The following is a 6,869-nucleotide window of genomic DNA, read 5'->3' as shown; positions in this document are numbered from 1 at the left end:
GGGCATGGGCGTCGCATTGAAAATCCCACCATTGAAGATGAAACAATAGGGATTGGTTGATAGGGCTGCATCACTCTCTTGGTTGTTTGAATTAGCAGTATAAACGCTGTTTCACCAGTGGCAGGGCTGTAGGATTAATCCACTGGCCTCATCACTGAGAAAAGTCTTCTGGATAACCATAGATAAGAAGAAAATAGTTTCATATTCTCCTGAGAAGGTTTTAATTTGGACTAGAAAAGCACTTGAATTGAAACATACAGTATTACTGTAATAATATAAAACACAATGGAGCAAATGATCATTGTAAAACACATACCTTTAACAACTCAAATGATTAATATTTGTGCCCCAAAAAAAGGACTCAAATTATATAGCGAAATGGAACATAAAACAGAACAATGTACAGATGTAGGATCTTAATTTGATCACTCTGTTGCTGAGAATATTCCTGCACTGCAGGAAATGCAGAGGAACTTCGCGATTTACATAAGTACACTGAAAACCCACACTAACACAGTTATATTAACAGTATTGCACTTTTCATGTAGCCTACTTTTGGCTAGCTAATCTCCTAACCACCGATCAAGCAACATTATGGACTAAACTTTCAAATCTTTTTGCTGCAGGATTATTATGCTGTGACAATGAAGGTCAAACTAAGATCCTACATCTGTGCGCCCTAGACACTGAGGTGAGATCAAAAGGCTGGCATCCACATTATACAACATTCATATGTATTAATGAAGGGACTTTGGTAAATTATTGAACTGAAAAAAGACATAAAAGATAAAAGATTATAAAAGATTAAAGTAGCATCTGGCCCATGTATTTGGGGTACCTTCTGTCTGTCCTCTGTGTCATGTCACTTTGTTCTGCTAATTATGACTTTTTTTATGCTGTGAGCCAGGTTGAATAAGGCATGGGTCAAAAAAACAGCATACTTTTAATTTAACTTTCATCATACAGATTTAATTGGGTGCTCTTTTTTTCATTTGTGGTTCATACCCCTTTGTTATAATTCACTTTGTTCTGTTCACACTGAGCTTTTTAAAACAGAACTAGGCTACATGCAAGAATTGAAAATGAAAATGAAAACTGCACATTGTTCAATTTGTCGTGATACACTTATGGGTGGTGGATGTACCCATGCAGTCACATGGCTTTATAACCATTGAATAAATCTAAGGCATTTCCTGTGATCTACAGTATGTGTAATTTTCTCCACAAAGTGTCCTTGTTTTTTTTGTACTTATATTCAAATGGCATATATGATTAAATTATTGTACTAAGGAAGAGTGATTTTTATATTAGTACCAGAGACGGAAGAGGAAGAGAGATAAACCACTTGATGTCCCGCCCCCCCCCCCCCCCCCCCCCCCCCATTTTTATTTTATTTCTGGTTCTCTATGGGAGACACCCTGTTAAGTAGACCGGAATTGACACATTTTTTTTCAATGGTAACTGCATAGGTGAACTATCTTCATTCATCCCACATCTTGATTACTACTCATCTTTTGTAATGCATAATGTAGGAGTAACATAGCCTGCTTTCAGTGGTAATGGCTTACTGACTGATCTATAGTATTCATTATAAATGCATTGTGGATTTTATGCATGTGCCCTGAGAAATTAGTATCAACATTCAGTTTGGAGTACAATCCACCAGATAATACATGTACTAATTACATCATCATAAGGTCATCAACCAACTCTCATGTCACACATTTAGCAGTGGGGATGTTAGGAGTGTATTAAATCAAAATAATACAAAGGTCAAATGAATGTTTTCTAGCTCCCTGGTGAAATGCCCCCTTAATTTGTTTTCCCAGGACTCTGGCCCAGTGTTCACTTGACCTGCCTGACTGTCTTGGGTATATGCCATATGTGTTCTGTTTTAGTTTGCCATATGTTCACTGAACAAAAATATAAACGCAACATGCAACAATTTCAAATAATTTGACTGAGTTACAGTTCATATAAGGAAATCAGTCGGCCAGTCGGCCATGAAATAAATGTATTCGGCCCTAATCTATGGATTTTACATGACTGGGAATAAAGATATGCATCTGTTGGTCACAAAGACCTTTAAAAAAAGTAGAGGCGTGGATCAGAAAACCAGTCAGTATCTTGTGTGACCACCATTTGCCTCATACAGCATGACACATCTCCTTCACATAGGCTGTTGATTATGTCCTGTTGAATGTTGTCCCACTCCTCTTCAATGGCTGTGTGAAGTTTCTAGGTATAGCCTCCCAGTTGGAGCAGTGGTCTAGGGCACTAGCTGTGCCACCAGAGACTCTGGGTTCGTGCCCAGGCTCTGTCGCAGAGTGCCGGCCTCGACCGGGATGTCCATGGGGCTCCCTCACAACTTGAGGAATCTGTGACAAAACTGCACAGAGTGGTGCAATGGTGCAATGATCATGACATTTAATCAGCTTCTTGATATGCCACACCTGTCAGGTGGATTATCTTGGCAAAGTAGAAATGCTCACCAACAGGGATGTAAACAAATATGTGCACAACATTTGAGAGAAAAATGCTTTTTGTGCATAGAGAAGATTTATAGAATCTTTTATTTAATCTGTTGAAACATGGGATCATCACTTTACATGTTGTGTTTGTGTTTTTGTTCAGTATAAATTGAGTGTCCTTGTTCTAAAGGGTAACACTGTCCAATTCGCGTTCTGTCAAACCCTTATAATGTGCAATCACACAATATGATTTACCTTGCATAAGTAAATTATGTTGAATTGCATAAGTAATGATGTGTGTGTTTGTTTGAAATTGGGTTCTTAACATTGGGTTCTTAACATTTGGTTCTTAGCATTGGGTTCTTAACATTGTTTTTTGACATTCCTACAGACATACTCTTGTTGAACTCCGCTAAACTATTATTTTATTGTCCATAAATGTAATTGGCTTCCCTAATGCTATAGAATGTTTATAGAATAAAAATAGCCAGATTTGTGAATTATTTTATTGATCCTTCTATTCATCACTTCCTTATTGAAATTCTGAATTCTGTACTCACAGAAACTCAAGCTGCTCTGGCCAACAAACAAAATGTACATGATTCCAAATCACCATTTAGCATGGATTCTATAATTGGATTTGTAAACAGAATATTAAAGATCCCATTACAGGACATGCCATTACAAATGTAATGCATTTAAATGGCTTTGTATGTTACTGTAAATATTGCTACACTACATATTCCATTGTGACAGCAGTTGCTCTGAGAGACACGAAGCAACTCTGACCTTTAGATGACAGTTCGACCAAGTGATTGTTCAAAAAAGTCAGCAGTGACTTATCTGTGCCAGGGTAACGATGTCTGCGCCAAGTATGCTAATTAGAAATGAAAGTGCAATAAAGGAATTAACTCCAAGGCAAAGACAGGGACGGTTATCAGTATTTTCCAAGTCTATGAACAACACTGACCTTTTGATTTTAGTCACTCAACCTAGGTGCCCCAAAAGGACTGCAGGACGACAGTTAACGTCTGCCCCACAAATTTGCTAGCCTGAAATTGGAATGTGCTCCAACATTTAGCTTTGGGTTTTGTCGAGGACTGAGATCTTTTAACTTTTCTCAACTGCCATGCTAATATATGCATTTGGTTGCCATGACAATAGGTTATCATCCAGGTGAGGGGAATGACATCTCTAAAATAATTTTCCTTTAGAGAGTGTGTTTCTTTAGGCTCCAATGCATTGTGTTTCGTTAGGATCCATTACATTGTGTTTCTTTAGGCTCTAACACATTATCTTTCTTTAGGCTCCAATAATTATGTATCTTTAGGCTTCAACGCTTTGTGTATCTTTAGGCCCCATTACCATATGTTTCTTCAGGCTCCAATATAGCATGTTTCTTTAGTCTCCAATGCGTAGTGTTTTATACGTCTCCAATACATCACATTTCTTCAGGCTCCAATACATTGTTTCTTTAGGATCCACATACATTATGTTTCTTTAGAATCCAATTTCTTTACGCACCAATACATTATGTTTCTTTAGGCTCCAACGCTGTCACGAATACCACCGAACGTGGCTCCCCTTCCTGTTTGGGTGGCACTCGGCTGTTACGTTAGTGTTACGTTAGTGGTGTATCGTTGTCTTTTGGGTTTTCGCTGTCCGGGTTTTTGTAACAGTGGTTTTGGGTTTGTTTGCACCTGTGTTCAGGGCTTAACCCAAGTTTGGACCTGTTACTTTGAAAGAGGACATTAAAGCGTTTTTTCCCATTCACTTTCTGCTCTCTGCGCCTGACTCCTCACCCATCACTCACCGGCGTTACAAACGCATTGTGTTCCTTAAGGCTCCAATACAATATGTTTATTTAGGCTCCAATACATTCTTTCCTTAAGGCTCCAATACAATATGTTTATTTAGAGTCCAATACATTATGTTTCTTTAGAATCCAATGTCTTTCGTCTCCAATGCAGTGTTTCTCTTTAGGCTCTAATACAATATGTTTATTTAGAGTCCAATGCAGTGTGTTTCTTTAGGCTCTAATACATTATGTTTCTTTAGGCTCTAATACATTATGTTTCTTTAGGATCTAATACACTATGTTTTTTAGGCTCCAATGATTATGTTTCTTTACGCTCCAATATAGCATGTTTCTTTTGTCTCCAATACATTATGTTTCTTTCTTCTCCAATACATTGTTTCTTTACGCTCCAACACATTGTTTCTTTAGGCTCCAATACATTATATTTATTTAGGCTTCAATACATTATCTTTCCTTAAGGCTCCAATACAATATGTTTATTTAGAGTTCAATACAGTATGTTTCTTAGGCTCCAATATATTATGTTTCTTTAGGCTCCAATATATTATGTTTCGTTAGGCTTCAATATAGTATGTTTCTTAGGCTCTAATACATTATGTTTCTTTAGGCTCCAATACATTATGTTTCTTTAGAATCCAATTTCTTTAGGCTCCAATATATTATGTTTCTTTAGTCTCCAATACATAGTTTATTTTAGACTCCATACGTTATGTTTCTTTTGATTCCAATTTCTATAGGCTTCAATACAGTATGTTTCTTAGGCTCCAATACATTATGTTTCTTTAGGCTTCAATACAGTATGTTTCTTAGGCTCTAATACATTATGTTTCTTTAGGCTCCAATACATTATGTTTCTTTAGAATCCAATTTCTTTAGGCTCCAATATATTATGTTTCTTTAGTCTCCAATACATAGTTTATTTTAGACTCCATACGTTATGTTTCTTTTGATTCCAATTTCTATAGGCTTCAATACAGTATGTTTCTTAGGCTCCAATACATTATGTTTCTTTAGGCTTCAATACAGTATGTTTCTTAGGCTCTAATACATTATGTTTCTTTAGGCTCCAATACATTATGTTTCTATAGGCTTCAATACAGTATGTTTCTTAGGCTCCAATACATTATGTTTCTTTTGAATCCAATTTCTTTAGGCTCCAATACATTGTTTCTTTAGGCTCTAATACATAGTTTATTTTAGACTCCATACGTTATGTTTCTTTTGATTCCAATTTCTATAGGCTCCAATACATTGTGTTTCTTTAGTCTCCAATACATTATGTTTATTTAGGCTCCAATGCATTGTGGTCCTTAAGGTTCCAATACATTATGTTTCTTTAGGCTCCAATACATTGTTTCTTTTGAATCCAATTTCTTTAGGCTCCAATACATTGTTTCTTTAGGCTCTAATACATAGTTTATTTTAGACTCCATTACGTTATGTTTCTTTAGGCACCAATAAATTGTGTATCTTTAAGGTCCAACAAATTGTGTTTCTTTAGGCTCCAATACATGTTTGAATGAATGTAATAATAAATGAGTGGTTTCTACCGGTCGCTCGGGAATAAAACATATTTAGGAGCACCATCCATACACCAGTCACATATATCTTAATCAAAACAGACACAGACGCAGCCGTGCAACCATGTATTGCATTTGAGTTTGCAAAAATGTTTGAAGCATCTGCCTATGCATTCATACGAAATTACAGGACACAAATAATCTCCATATGTGACATTTATTTTGCATGAACAGAGTCTTTTATCATACCTCAGGTATCACTTACCTCTCTACTTACTTGCCTCCCTAGTTATTTACCTCCCTAGTTACTTACCTGCTTAGTCATATTCCTAGACATGATTTGCCATTAGTATAGACTGTGCCTGGAAACTCAGCAGCTCTATGTCTAACCAGAGCAGAACTCTGAAAGGGAAGAGACCATCTGCTGCAAGAGAGGGAATTATGTAAATGCTTATTTGAGACATGGGCATGGAGATATGGGAGCTTTCTAAGGCGGATTTCACATGACATTGGCATGGTCAAGACAGGCTTCAAGAAAGGTGTCTCACGCGCACACCCAGGAGTCCTTTTCATTTGTTATGAAAGTCCCTAAAGACAATGTGTAGCTCTACGTGTCCTTTATGGCAATCTCTGGCTGGGGATCCTTAATACTATTCCCTCTACATGTGTTTCAGATTTTTGACATTGACACATTAAAATAGGGGAATACTCACTTGAGGTTGGCTTGTCATTTTAATTTGAATTTTTAGTCCTTTTGGATTCAACAGGAGAGCATCCATTGTGTTACTCAGATTTTTGACACCAGATTGAATACATGACAGGCTTGATTTGTGAGGTCACAGCACAAAATTTCCTGCTTCCTCTGGAGCCATTCCTCACTGAACCACTCCAGTGCTGTGTTTTACTGTACATTCCATGTTGTTTATGTATGCTCATATCTCAGATCGTTCTAACTACAGTATGTGTACAAGACTCTCACAGTCCCTCTCACAAACTTCATCAAACTGAGTCTGAATTTATAGTATGCATAATGTTTATAGTATTAAACATTGATGTCTC

The sequence above is a fragment of the Oncorhynchus mykiss genome, chromosome 31, assembly GCF_013265735.2.
Source record: "Oncorhynchus mykiss isolate Arlee chromosome 31, USDA_OmykA_1.1, whole genome shotgun sequence".
In the NCBI taxonomy this organism is placed as follows: domain Eukaryota; kingdom Metazoa; phylum Chordata; class Actinopteri; order Salmoniformes; family Salmonidae; genus Oncorhynchus; species Oncorhynchus mykiss.
The sequence above is the reverse complement of the archived record's forward strand: the minus strand, read 5'-3'. Positions refer to the sequence as shown.